Raw genomic sequence first — 13118 nt, 5'->3', positions numbered from 1 at the left:
TCCGGCGGCAAAACTTGCCGCCTGGAGAAGAAGATGGGAAGAGTCTAATAATAGATGATATAAGAGGAGAAATAAAGCAAGTAAAAACTCTTTGGCTCTCCTTTCTCTCTCTCTATATCCGTCGCTCTCTTCCTATTTTCTCGACATCCGTTAATGGCACGAAGAAGAGGAAGACAGTTTTTCTTTTTTCTTTTTTGAATACTCTCTAGTCTGTTATATGCTCATGGTAGCGCGCGGTTCATGTTCACCTTTAACATATTTTGGTTTTCAATTTTATTTCATATCTTTCTCAAATGTTTTACCTTATTTTCTTATGGAAAAAAGTAATGTAATGTATTTATTTATACTTTTAATAGGTCGTTTGGTACGAAAATAAGAGATAATAATTTTAGAATAATATTGATTAGGCATTCTCTTTGTTCACTTTTACTTTCATTTTGAATTTTGCGCGTCCATCAAGAAATCATGATTGATATGAGTATTTTATTGATAAATATTAATTGATGTATATTGATGGGTTTTGGAAAATGAATGAGGTAAAATAGGAAAAAATGATTGTCTTTTTTGATATGTTAAAAGTAAAAACATATTTTTAAATTAGTGGACAAGTAAATAGAGGGTGTACTAGTTAGTTTTAGGACTATGGTCCGTCATTTGTACTATATTGATGAATAAGTTATTTCATATATATATATATATATGGTGGGATAATTTTATATATCCCATTCCAAATAATCCCTAAGGATGTGTTTGATATGGTAGGAAAATAAGTGAGTTTTTTTTACTTCTTCTTTTTGTGTTCGACATAAATATTAAATATTATCTTAATTTATTTATTTTTATATATGATTACAAATTTATTGAGAGGTGAAGACGAGGGTAATGATGGGGGCTAAGGAGGTAGGGTGAAGATTATATGTGATGAAGGGTGAGGAAGACCAAGATCATTGTGGAATGTCATTTGTGAAACTTGTATTTTCAACGTCTTCTCATTTTAAGGAACTTGTTTACCCAGAGAAAATATTTTTCAATAAAATTGATTAATTAAAATTTTATCATTCGAAACACACCCTAAAAGTCATTTAATACTTATAGAATAGTTTGATTGCTTGTTAGGAAAGTGAATTACACATGTACTAAAATCAAGCTAACTAGTAGCATGTTTGGTAGTATTTTATTTACTATATATCAAATTTAACAAGTACAACGTTGAAATTCGCTAGAGCGGGTCGGGCTTGTGGTTTATGGACCAACCCACTTTTTAAAAAATATATTTTTTGAATAAATTTTTAAGCGTAAATTTAAATATAAAAATTTAAACATAAAGATTTACATGATGATATTATACTGTGTTGGTACTCGCTAATCAATTTTCAAAATTTTAAATAAAATAATCTTAATAATAATACTTATAAGTACTAATTATCCAAAACTTTCACTAAAAATGCTCATTACATGGGAAATGTTCGTGTTGATTTGGTGATTTCGGTACAATTTAAGTTGGATACGGTGTCTTCTTATATGCTTGATGGTCTTAAGTGCAAGTTTGGTAGATTTTAATTCAAGTTTGGTTTTAAGTAAAGATTTGATTGTATAACTATAATATGAAATTTGAAATTATTCAATGAAAACATCTTGGGTACAAGTTGCAAAAAAATAATATTGTTGGATATAAATAAATAAAGCTTCTGCAAATTGAATAATTTTTAATATTGTTAATTAGTAATATTAGAATCAACTAGATATATTAGTAAGAAAATTAAACAATTAATGAGTAATTTAGAATAGTAACCACGCTTTGTTTCAATTTCACTATAAATTATTACCTGAAGAAATCTCTAATCCTTTTTTTCATACTTATCTTTTAATTTGTCACTTCTAATGCTCCCACCGAAAGATTGTCTGTCTACTCATAAAAGGCAAAATATGCAAAAATACAATGATCGCAAATTACTTATTGAGTAAAAAAGAGATTAAAAATATCATTGGCCTGGAAACAATTTTATTTTATTACTTTGACAGTGTTTTTTTTTAGTAACTGCATTATCCTAATAAAAATTAACAAAACAAAATATATAACGCGCCAGGTAGGGGTCTGTCTACTCATAAAAGGCAAAATATGCAAAAATACAATGATCGCAAATTACTTATTGAGTAAAAAAGAGATTAAAAATATCATTGGCCTGGAAACAATTTTATTTTATTACTTTGACAGTGTTTTTTTTTAGTAACTGCATTATCCTAATAAAAATTAACAAAACAAAATATATAACGCGCCAGGTAGTTGTCTGTCTACTCATAAAAGGCAAAATATGCAAAAATACAATGATCGCAAATTACTTATTGAGTAAAAAAGAGATTAAAAATATCATTGGCCTGGAAACAATTTTATTTTATTACTTTGACAGTGTTTTTTTTTAGTAACTGCATTATCCTAATAAAAATTAACAAAACAAAATATATAACGCGCCAGGTAGGGGTCGAACCTACGACCTTCTGCTTAGGAAACAGACGCTCTATCCACTGAGCTACAGGCGCTGTTGTTTAATAATGCTATATTTAAATTACTTAACTAAGATAAAAATCTAAAATGAAAGTTTCATTGTGGAATTTGAAAAAAAAAAGTAATTATTATTATCATTGATATTTTAAAATCGGAGCTATGAATGCAAATTGGAGTTTTTTTTTAATCTTTTATGAGTAATTTAGAGTGAAAACACATTTTTGCTATTTTAAAAAAAAATTATAGTTGAATTTCGAAATTTTATGACCAAACGTGTTTTTCATAGTTTAACGCTGAAAAAAGTGAAAAAAATTTCATGATCAATGATAGATGATATATATATAGATGAAGATGGTACTCGTAGGAATAAAAATCAAATGGTTGAAGTGGAAAAGTATTACCAAAATATTATGTGATAGAGGAATGACCAACAAAGTGAAGGATAAGTTTTTAAAACAAATATAAGATTACCAATATATCCACAAGATGATTGTTGATGTGAATGCTAAGATGAATGTGAAGTCATATCAAATTAGATAAGATAAAAAAAATGATTAAATTCACTAGAAGGTACAAGTAGCACATATTAATGATAGAATGCAAGAGAAAAAAAATTAATGTGAATGAAAAAAAAGAGAAAAAAATAAAACTACTTTTTTCGCTATTGTAATTAATTTAGTATATGTAATTTTTTAGGATATCTATAGTAAAAATTATAAGAAAATAAGTGAAAAGAATAAATTGACCATCAAAATAAAAAATTCAAATTAGCCGTTGAATTAAAAAAACTTAAAAAAATAAAATATATCCCTACATGGATTATTGTTTTAATAAAAAAATTTAATAAAAATTAATTTAAAATTATTATTTTACTTCCGTTAGAGGAAAAAGGTATATGTGATTCATTTGTATAACAATAGGGATATGTATGAGCTACTCTCAGAATGAAAGGTATATCAGTTCTAAATGACAAAGTTGAGGGGTATATCAGACTCTTTTCCCTTTATATTTTATATCTCTTGATAAAAATCTAGCTCTTATTATTTTATTTTTTTTGGTTTAAATAATTACTTCTTTTTTTTTGTTAAATAATTACTTTCCTTTTGAGATGCACCAAACAAACACAGCCAGAACCAATATAGACTTCACTTATGGAAATAAATCAGCTAGCTAGTTCAACTCTCTTTGACACCTAATTACAGTCCATTATCCTATAAAAAAGTTCACGATTAATTGCTGCTTTGGGTACTTTATAAGAAGGTTCATGAATGAAAAAAATTAATGATTTTCTTGGAAAGGGAAATGATTTAAATGATTTTAGCTTCATTTATGAAGTATGATAATTGATATGCATAAGAGGATGTTCATGAACTGATGGATGTAGGAGGTCAACAAGTTGCATTCATTGGGTATGGAGTGTGAATTTCTTCCATTTATTTCTACTTGTTTATGTAATTTTGTATGCCTATTAGAGTACAAAATAATAAAAAATATAATTTTAGTGATAATAAATATAACTATAGTTTCGATAATTGCGCTTCATAGCTATAGTTTCGTTTACTATGGAGGCTGTGATTTGCTATGTTTTGAATTTATACAATCAAGAACAGAATTATACAAATTCTGAGTTTATACAAATCAGGCGAATAACAATAATTGAGAAAATTATATCCACAAATTACAATTTTCTTAAACTATAACTATAATAGCTAATATAGGCTAAATGCTTGCTATTCTGCATCATTTTCCCTAATAGAAATAGTCTGCATATTTTAATGAATTTGAGAAATGATTTGAAATGAATAATTAATGCTAAATAATAATTTATTTTTTTCTAAATATGTTAAAAGTAAATAAATAAATTAAAATATTTAATATAATGATTAAATAAAATTAACGGAGAGTGTATCACTGGATGAACCTTATTACTTTCCCCCAAGAGGAAAAGAAATCAAATTCCTTTCAAAGATATATTTATCATGGTTCCTTTATTAATGATAGTTTTGATGGCAATAAAATAACCACGCCCCAAATACTGACCCATACTGATTATTTTTGAGTTGATTTTACATATTCTTTATATTTAAAAAATATTTTTATTGTTTATTTTATTAAAATTAAGTGAGATTTATTTTTATTTTACAATATTTCTCATATCATTAACCATATAAAATTACTAGTATTCAAACTTAGATATTTATAATATGTATATATATAAATTTTTGTTGAAGAATTTTATGGAATTTTTACACAAATTTCATAGTGTTAAGAGCTAATTACATCATCTTCTATTCTTTTCCAAATTATAAAAATCCCTTAAATTTGGTGGAGTTCAGATATATCCCAAAACGTCATATACATCACGTCACAATTTTGGATTTATCACTCAACATCCTGATACATCGTATCTTGGTGTCGGATACATCACTCAACGTTTCGATATATCGATGTAACTAGTGGCGGAGCTAGAATTTTTAATAAAGGGGATCAAAATTCGAAGAACTAAACACACGAACTAATCGAAGGGGGTTCAACATCTACCATATATACATACATAAAATTAATTTTAACCATGTATAAATAGTAATATTTTCCATCGAAGGGGGTTCGGATGTACCCCGTAATAGAAGGCTAGCTCCGCCCCTGTCGATGTCTTGGTTTCGGATACATCACTCAACGTCTCGATACATCGCATATGTCTCATACATTACGTAAAGTGATGTATCCTAAAATAGGAGAAAATAGAATATATATTTTTTCAAATGAATTTTTTTAAAAAAATTATGGTAAAAGAAGTTGTGTATTCAGATAATTTTTTTCTATTATGACATCCTTGAGGATAAGCATATACACAGCTACGATCTTGAGTTGAGGTGAAAATATGACTTTATATATTCAATTAAAAAATTCTAAGAAAAAATTGTTGGGTTTTAGCAAGGTATGAATGGAAAATAAGAAGAGAAAATGGAAATGTGGAGGAACCAATTTTGGAGGGAAAATGAAAAGTCATTGCAAATTGCAAATGAAAAGTCATTTCTCCCATATTGGTAGAAGAAAGGAAAATTGTTGTCCTTATATAAGAAAACACTTCCTTTAGTTCTTAATGGGTTAAGAAGAAGGTGCCCCCTCGTGCCATTGTCGTCACTCGGCTTTGATTGATTGATAATATTTTTGGACAAAATTTATTTAATCAATCTCATTAATTGATTTCCTTTCTCTTATAAATTAATTCAGGATATTAGTTAATTAACAAAATTAATTTCGTGTAACGGAATTTTTTTGAAATTCGCGTGTAACGGTAACATCGTTCTTAAGGGACATGTTCCTTCCGAAAAGACGTTATTTTTTCCAAAAGACACAACATTCTGGAACGACATGTCTGAACAGAAGCGTTCACACCATTGTCGAACAGATGCATTCCTTGCTGCAAGTGGCTATAAATAGAGACTTTTTTTTTGGTTTTCAACATTGAATTTTTTTCCTCTCTGTATACATTTTCTTACATAAACAAAAATTGTTGATCGACTGAGTCTGTGTGTGCTCTCACTACTGTTCTCGCGTTCGCTGAAATTATTGAAGTTTGAGGTACCGCTACTTCTCTAATAGGTTAATCGGTTTTATCTTGGGAGAAATTAATCTGAAATTAAATTTCTTAAGGAAACACAATGGGTTCTGTGGACTGGATTATTTATATTATGTCTGTTTCATTTATTTTCTGTTTCTGTTTTGCTAACCTTAATACAGGAGATAACAAGTTTAAGAAATTTAGTAGTTTCTATATTTGAGGTTTCTGGAGATTAAAACCTTTATGTTCATTCGATTAACGATTAAAAGAACATAAAAACTTTATTGTTAAATCAGAAACATGCTGTGTAAGGATTTATTCTTTACTATTAGTATTTCACATACTAAAATTGTCTGTCATTTGTGACAGAAAAATGACAAATTCAAGTCAAGTAAATGTTGAAACAGTGAGTGTTGCAACAACATCGGTTGCACACAATCGTTCAACTGTTACCCTTGCACCGGCTGAGAAACCTGCAAAATTTTCTGGAGTCGACTTCAAGAGTTGGCAGCAGAAGATGTTCTTCTATCTGACTACGTTGAGTCTGCAGAGGCTCATGATGAAACTCCGGTTGAAGAACGATTCTTGGTAACAGAAGCATGGACACATTCAGATTTTTTTTGTAAAAACTATATTCTGAGTGGCCTGCAAAATGATCTGTACAATGTGTACACTAGAGTCAAGACCTCAAAAGAACTCTGGGATGCTCTATAAAAGAAGTACAAAACAGAGGATGCCGGAATGAAGAAGTTCATTGTAGCAAAGTTTTTGGACTATAAGATGATAGGCAGTAAGACCGTCGTCACCCAAGTTCAAGAACTGCAGGTCATAATCTATGATCTCCTTACTGAAGGTATAAATTTATTTAATGCCTATGCTGAACATATTAAGTCTATTCTTAATACTCACATAATATTTAATGTAGGATTGATTGTGAATGATGTTTTTCAAGTGGCGGCCATTATTGAGAAGTTACCACCGTTGTGGAAGGACTTCAAAAACTACTTGAAACATAAACACAAGGATATGACTGTTGAAGATCTCATGGTAAGGCTAAGAATCGAAGAGGCTAACAAGGCCGCAGAAAAGAATTCACGTGGTAATTCAGCAATATCTGGAGTAAATATTGTTGAAGAAGATCCCACAAAATCAAAGAAAAGAAAAAAAGCATTTGGTCCAAAGAGCAATCCTCATAAGAAGAAATTCAATAAAAACTGTTTCAATTGTGGCAAACGTGGTCATAGGCCTACTGAATGTCGGTGTCCCAAGAAGGACAAGAAGAAGGATCAAGAAAATTTGGCTGAATCCAAAGAAGAGATGGACGATCTCTGTGCAATGTTTTCAGAATGCAACTTGGTTGGAGATCTAAGAGAATGGTGAATAGATTCTGGTGCCTCATGCCATGTTTGTGCCAACAAAGAATTATTTGCATCATATACTCCAGCACCAGCAGACGAGAAGTTATTTATGGCGAACTCCGCAACTGCAAAGGTTGAAGGAACTGGCAAGGTCCACTTGAAAATGACATCGGGCAAGGTGGTGACTTTGAGCAGGGTCTTGTATGTTCTAGAATTGCGAAAGAACTTAGTTTCTACACCAGTTCTTACCAAGAATGGATTCAAATGTGTATTTGTTTCTGATAAAGTTGTAGTAAGTAAGAATGAGATGTATGTAAGAAAATGTTCTCACCGAGGGTCTCTTCAAACTCAATGTAATTGCAGTTGATATGAATAAAGATTATGCTTCTTCTTACTTGTTTGAGTCTAAATGTTTATGGCATGAACGTTTGGGACACATTAATAACAAAACCTTGCGAAAACTGATTAACTTAAATGTTATGCCTAAATTTGAGTGCAATAAATCAAAATGTCAAGTTTGCGTTGAATCAAAGTATGCTAAGCATCCTTATAAGTATGTTGAAAGGAATTTATATCCCTTAGAACTGATTCACACTGACATTTGTGACATGAAGTCAACACTAACAAGTGGTGGGAAAAAGTATTTCATAACTTTTATTGACGATTGCACTAGATATTGTTATGTCTACTTGCTAAATTGTAAGAATGAAGCAATAGATGCATTTAGACAATATAAAACTGAAGTTGAATATCAGTTGAATAAAAAGATCAAAATGATCAAAAGTGATAGAAGTGGAGAATATGAATCTCCATTTGCAGAAATATGTTTGGAAAATGGAATTATCCATTAAACTACTGCTCTTTACTCTCGTCAATCTAATGGAATTGCGGAAAGGAAAAATCGAACTTCAAAGGAAATGGTGAATGTCTTACTTATAAGTTCAGGTTTATCACAAAACTTGTGGGGGGAAGCTATCCTTACAGCAAGTCGAATACTCAGTAGAGTGCCTCATAACAAGACACATGTTATTCCATATGAGAAATGGAAAGGTAGAAAACCTAACTTGAAATATTTCAAAGTGCGGGGCGTCTAGCCAAAGTCCAAGTTCCTATACCAAAGAGGGTGAAAATAGGGCCTAAGACTGTGGATCGTGTATTAATTGGATATGCCACAAATAGCAAGGCATGTAGATTTTTGGTTTATAAGTTCGAACACTCGAATATTCATAACAATACGGTAATGGAATCAGATAATGTTGAATTATTTTAACATATCTATCCATATAAAACTAGACTTGAGTCATCTAGTGGGGGGTCTAAACGGCCTCAAGAAGAACCAAAAGAGAATGAACCTAATGAAGAGAGTCCAAGGCGCATTAAATGTCAAAGGATAGCTACTTCATTTGAATCTGATTTTGTAACATTCCTTCTTGAAAGTGAGCCTCAAACATTCAAGGAAGTTATGTTGTCTAGCAACTCAACCTCTTGGAAGGAGGTTGTCAATAGTAAGATCGAATCAGTCTTAAGCAATCATACATGATAATTGGTTGATCTTCCTCCAGGGAACAAATCCTTGGGTTCGAAATGGATCTTCAAAATGAAGATGAAAGATGATGGAACTATTGACAAATATAAAGCAAGACTTGTTGTCAAAGGCTTTTGACAGAAAGAAGGTCTTGATTATTTTGACACATACTCTCCAGTGACTAGGATTACATCAATTCGGATGTTAATTGCCCTAGTTGCAGTATACGGTCTTGAAATCCATCAAATGGATGTGAAAACCATCTTCTTAAATGGAGATCTGGAGGAAGAGATTTACATGGAACAACCCGAGGGCTTCGTAGTTCCCAGTAAAGAAAAGAAAATGTAAACTTGTTAAGTCACTTTATGGACTAAAACAAGCACTGAAACAATGACATGCAAAGTTTCATCAAACCATGTTGTCAAATGGATTTAAGATCAATGAATGTGATAAATGTGTCTACATTAAAGACACTCTGAATCAGGAGGTCATTGTATGCCCATATGTGGATGACACGCTGATAATGAGCAAGAACATTGCTAATGTAAAAGCTACTAAGTGTATGCTCACTAGCAAATTTTAAACCCCTTTGACAATTGATCGAACTTATGTGGCATTGATAATGTTGAGTTAGAAATTTATGTGATAACACGCGTTTGACAGCTAGTAAATAAGGTATTTTACATTTTTAAAAATTAAATAATAATTATCAATTTTAAAAAAAAAAACCATCTTCCTCAACCATCCCTCTCCCACCCCACCCCCGCCCCTCTCTCCTCCGTCCCCAGCCCCCTTTTCCCTCTTCTTCTTCTTGGAATTTCATCCACCACACTCACTCTCCTCCCCTTCATTCTCTCCTTCATCCACTTTCTTCTCAACCCACACTTCTTTTTCTTACAAATCAGCCGCCCACCCTAACCACTTAGTCTAAAAGTCTTTTAGATTTTAGCTTTTTAGTCTAAAAGTATTGAGATTATTATTTATTTTTTTAGGCTTCAAAAAATAGGTCTAAGTATGGATTAACACAAAGGATAATGATGGATATTGAAAAATTAAAACTCCATTGATAAGTTAGAGAAAGCTTGAAAAATANTGATTTTTTTTTAACAAAATCAAAATCAAATCAAATCCAACCACAAATAAAGTCATTTATTTAGTCGATTTGGTTTGAATATTCAGTTTAAATCAATTTTTATCTAAACCGTGAACACCATTAACCGTAAATACTTAGTAGGCGTTTGGCCATGCGATACCATATCACGATATGGAATAGTGAAATGGAATCAGTGTTTGGACATGCGATTTCACACTGATTCCATCTCATGATTCCATATTCTCCAAAAACCATGATATGGAAATTCCATATCTTGATTTGAGATATTTTAATACAAAAATTGATCCACAAGTTTATATTTTGTTAAAACAACCCCACATTTATATCTACTAACCATTTATTTCATATGTATATAAAATTTATAATCACATCATTACATTTTAAAATTTATTATTATCACCAACATATAGTCACTTTAACTCACAACAACCGATTGTTGAGTAATNTTTGAGATTTTTTAAACACAAAAATTGATCCACAAGTTTATATTTTGTTAAAACAACCCTACGAACCTTTGGAGCTTGGAAAAATAGATTCAAAATACTGAAATAAACCATGAACCATTATGATATTGATACACAAGTGAAAATTGTCATAGCTTGTGCAGTGTTACATAATTAGCTGTGAAAAGAAGTAATGAAATATTTATGGTCTATGATCATGAAAATATAGTTACGGATGTTATTGACCAAAAAATGGCTCAAAGTAACAATGTTGGTTGTCTTCTTGATCACATGATCGAGAAATGCAAGTTCAACGTGAGGAGATTGTCTGTATTATGTGGGAGGATTATATTTAAAACTAGTTCACTACAATTTATGTTCAATTTTTTTTATTGAATTAAAGTTTGATGAAACAGTTACTCAAGTGGGAAACAAATAGCTTTGTAATAATTTATTATGTGATTTTGTAATTTTTTGTTTATTTGGTAAGATTGAATAAACAATTAGGTTTTTTTAATAGTTTTACAACTTATGAGATTCTTATGAGTATGAGAAAATATATAACACAAAAATTTTATATCGTATTTCCAAACAAAACTTCAATTTGATCTCATGATTCCATATTATGATACCATATCGCCTGGCCAAATGGGGCATAATAGTGTTCAATTTGGAATAAATATGAAGAACATGCTTATTTGGAATATATTTTTTAAAAAAAATGCTTATCTAAAATTTCCAGAAATTACGAAAGTGGCTTAATTGATTTTTTTTTAATTTATAACATATAATTTCTTACATGTCATTAAAAATGACATGGAAGTCCACGTGTATGCAATTGTACTTCACACACACTAGTCAAATAAAAAAAAGGGCTTAAAATATTACGTTATGATGAGTTTAGGGGTTTAGTTGACAAATTGATAAGTAGGAGGGTCCAACTTACAAACGGAGTCAAGTGCAGGGGTCTCCCAGGTCATTAAGCCATAACTTAATAATTAACTCATTTATACCGAATGCAGTGTTACACCCCGGACGTGTTTAACAATAGTTGTTTACTATATTATTTTGATATGTCTTACAATATTTGTCCACTTTATGAAAAATATACACTTAGTGTAACGATCGGGTTTCGTCGTTATAGAAAAGCCAACGGAGAAAAAAATTTGGGTCGGAAAACTTTTTTGTAGTAGCTTGGAATTTCTCAACCTAGTCCTGATTTGGATGAAATCGGAGTCATTAAAGTCTAGAGAAATCTGGTAGTAATTGGGTGATCTAATTATGATTTTGATTTCATGAGTAGTTAGATAAGTCGTTAAGACATCTGTACGACTTTATGTAATTGAATTCAGGCGAGTAGAACTCCCGAAATTGATCTTAGCGTGAACGGGTAGTTTCTGAGTGTCGTTGGTTGAAGGCATGTTGTGAAATTGGGTTTATGGAATTCTTTAATTTGCTCACTGTTTCGTGCAAGCTGTTTTGGAGGTAATTTCAGTCACCAAACGGGGATGCTGTAGCGGGGTGAGGACAACTGTGGTGGGCTAAACGCGACTTAAAGTCGTAAATAAACTCCAAAAACGTTTTATTCTGAACTTTTTGAATTTGAGAGCTAAGGAACGAACCGAAGGCTTTTCTTCACGATTTTCCACCATTCTTAAGGCTAAAGGTAAGATTTTAACTCCCCGAATTTATTTTTCGATCCGTAGAACGTAATCGAATGGGTAATTATCGATAGGAGAGGGTCTTGATCTAGAAACTATGGTGGAAAAAGCCCTAATTTGGATACTTGGGATAATGGGTATGACCTAGGGTTGCTAGAATTGTTAGTAATCTGAGTAATTAGTGATTGTTTATTAATTCTCGTATTATATAGATTGTTTATAGACCAAGAAAAAGCGAAACTAATCCGAAAAAGGAAGGGCCAAGTTTCTTAGGATTTCAAGCTTATTTCGAGATAAGTGATGGTTGTGATTTTATGATTGTGTGATGTATGTTCGTTCTTGCTTCATTATGATGCATGTATGTATGCGAATGTTGCATTATAGATCATATTAATTGTAAATGATAATATATGAATGATGAATGCCACGAATCATGACTTGATTGTATGATTATTAGAATGTACCTTGTGATTGTGATTGTGGCTAGTTGAATGGATCATGTGTTGCGTTTCGACACACTAACTTGGGATCGGTTGCCACGTTCTGGCATAATTATGAGATCGATTGCCATGTTTTGGCATAATCATTGGATCGGGTACCACGTTTCGGTATGCTAACTGTTTGGGTTTGGATTCTATTAGAGGACCAATGATTTGTCATATTTGTGTATCTTGAGAAATGTGAAGTTGTTCGTTGTTCGTAAATATTGATAATATTGTATATGTTCGATATATGCATGTGATTATATTGTTGTATTGACTTGTGTATGTTGCACTTAGTGGGATAGCCGCGCGATCCTACCAGTACACTGTAGTTATGTACTGATACTGCACTTGCTCTTTCTTTGTTGAGTACAGGGCATCTTCAATCGGCTATTGACATACCTCGTTTAGAAGATCATTGATCGCCAATCAAATTCAAGGGTGAGCCAGTTCTTTCATGCTGCCAT

General features: G+C 31.3%; 1 non-coding gene across 1 annotated transcript; it reads right to left on the bottom strand.

Annotated features, from left to right (window-relative positions):
* Positions 1-2465: 2465 nt before the first annotated feature.
* Positions 2466-2538, bottom strand: TRNAR-CCU (transfer RNA arginine (anticodon CCU)). The gene has a single exon. It is a non-coding gene; the product is annotated as a tRNA-Arg (tRNA).
* Positions 2539-13118: the final 10580 nt, after the last annotated feature.

The sequence above is a fragment of the Solanum stenotomum genome, chromosome 10 (genome assembly GCF_019186545.1).
Source record: "Solanum stenotomum isolate F172 chromosome 10, ASM1918654v1, whole genome shotgun sequence".
Classification (NCBI taxonomy): Eukaryota; Viridiplantae; Streptophyta; class Magnoliopsida; order Solanales; family Solanaceae; genus Solanum; species Solanum stenotomum.
The sequence above is the reverse complement of the archived record's forward strand: the minus strand, read 5'-3'. Positions and strand labels throughout refer to the sequence as shown.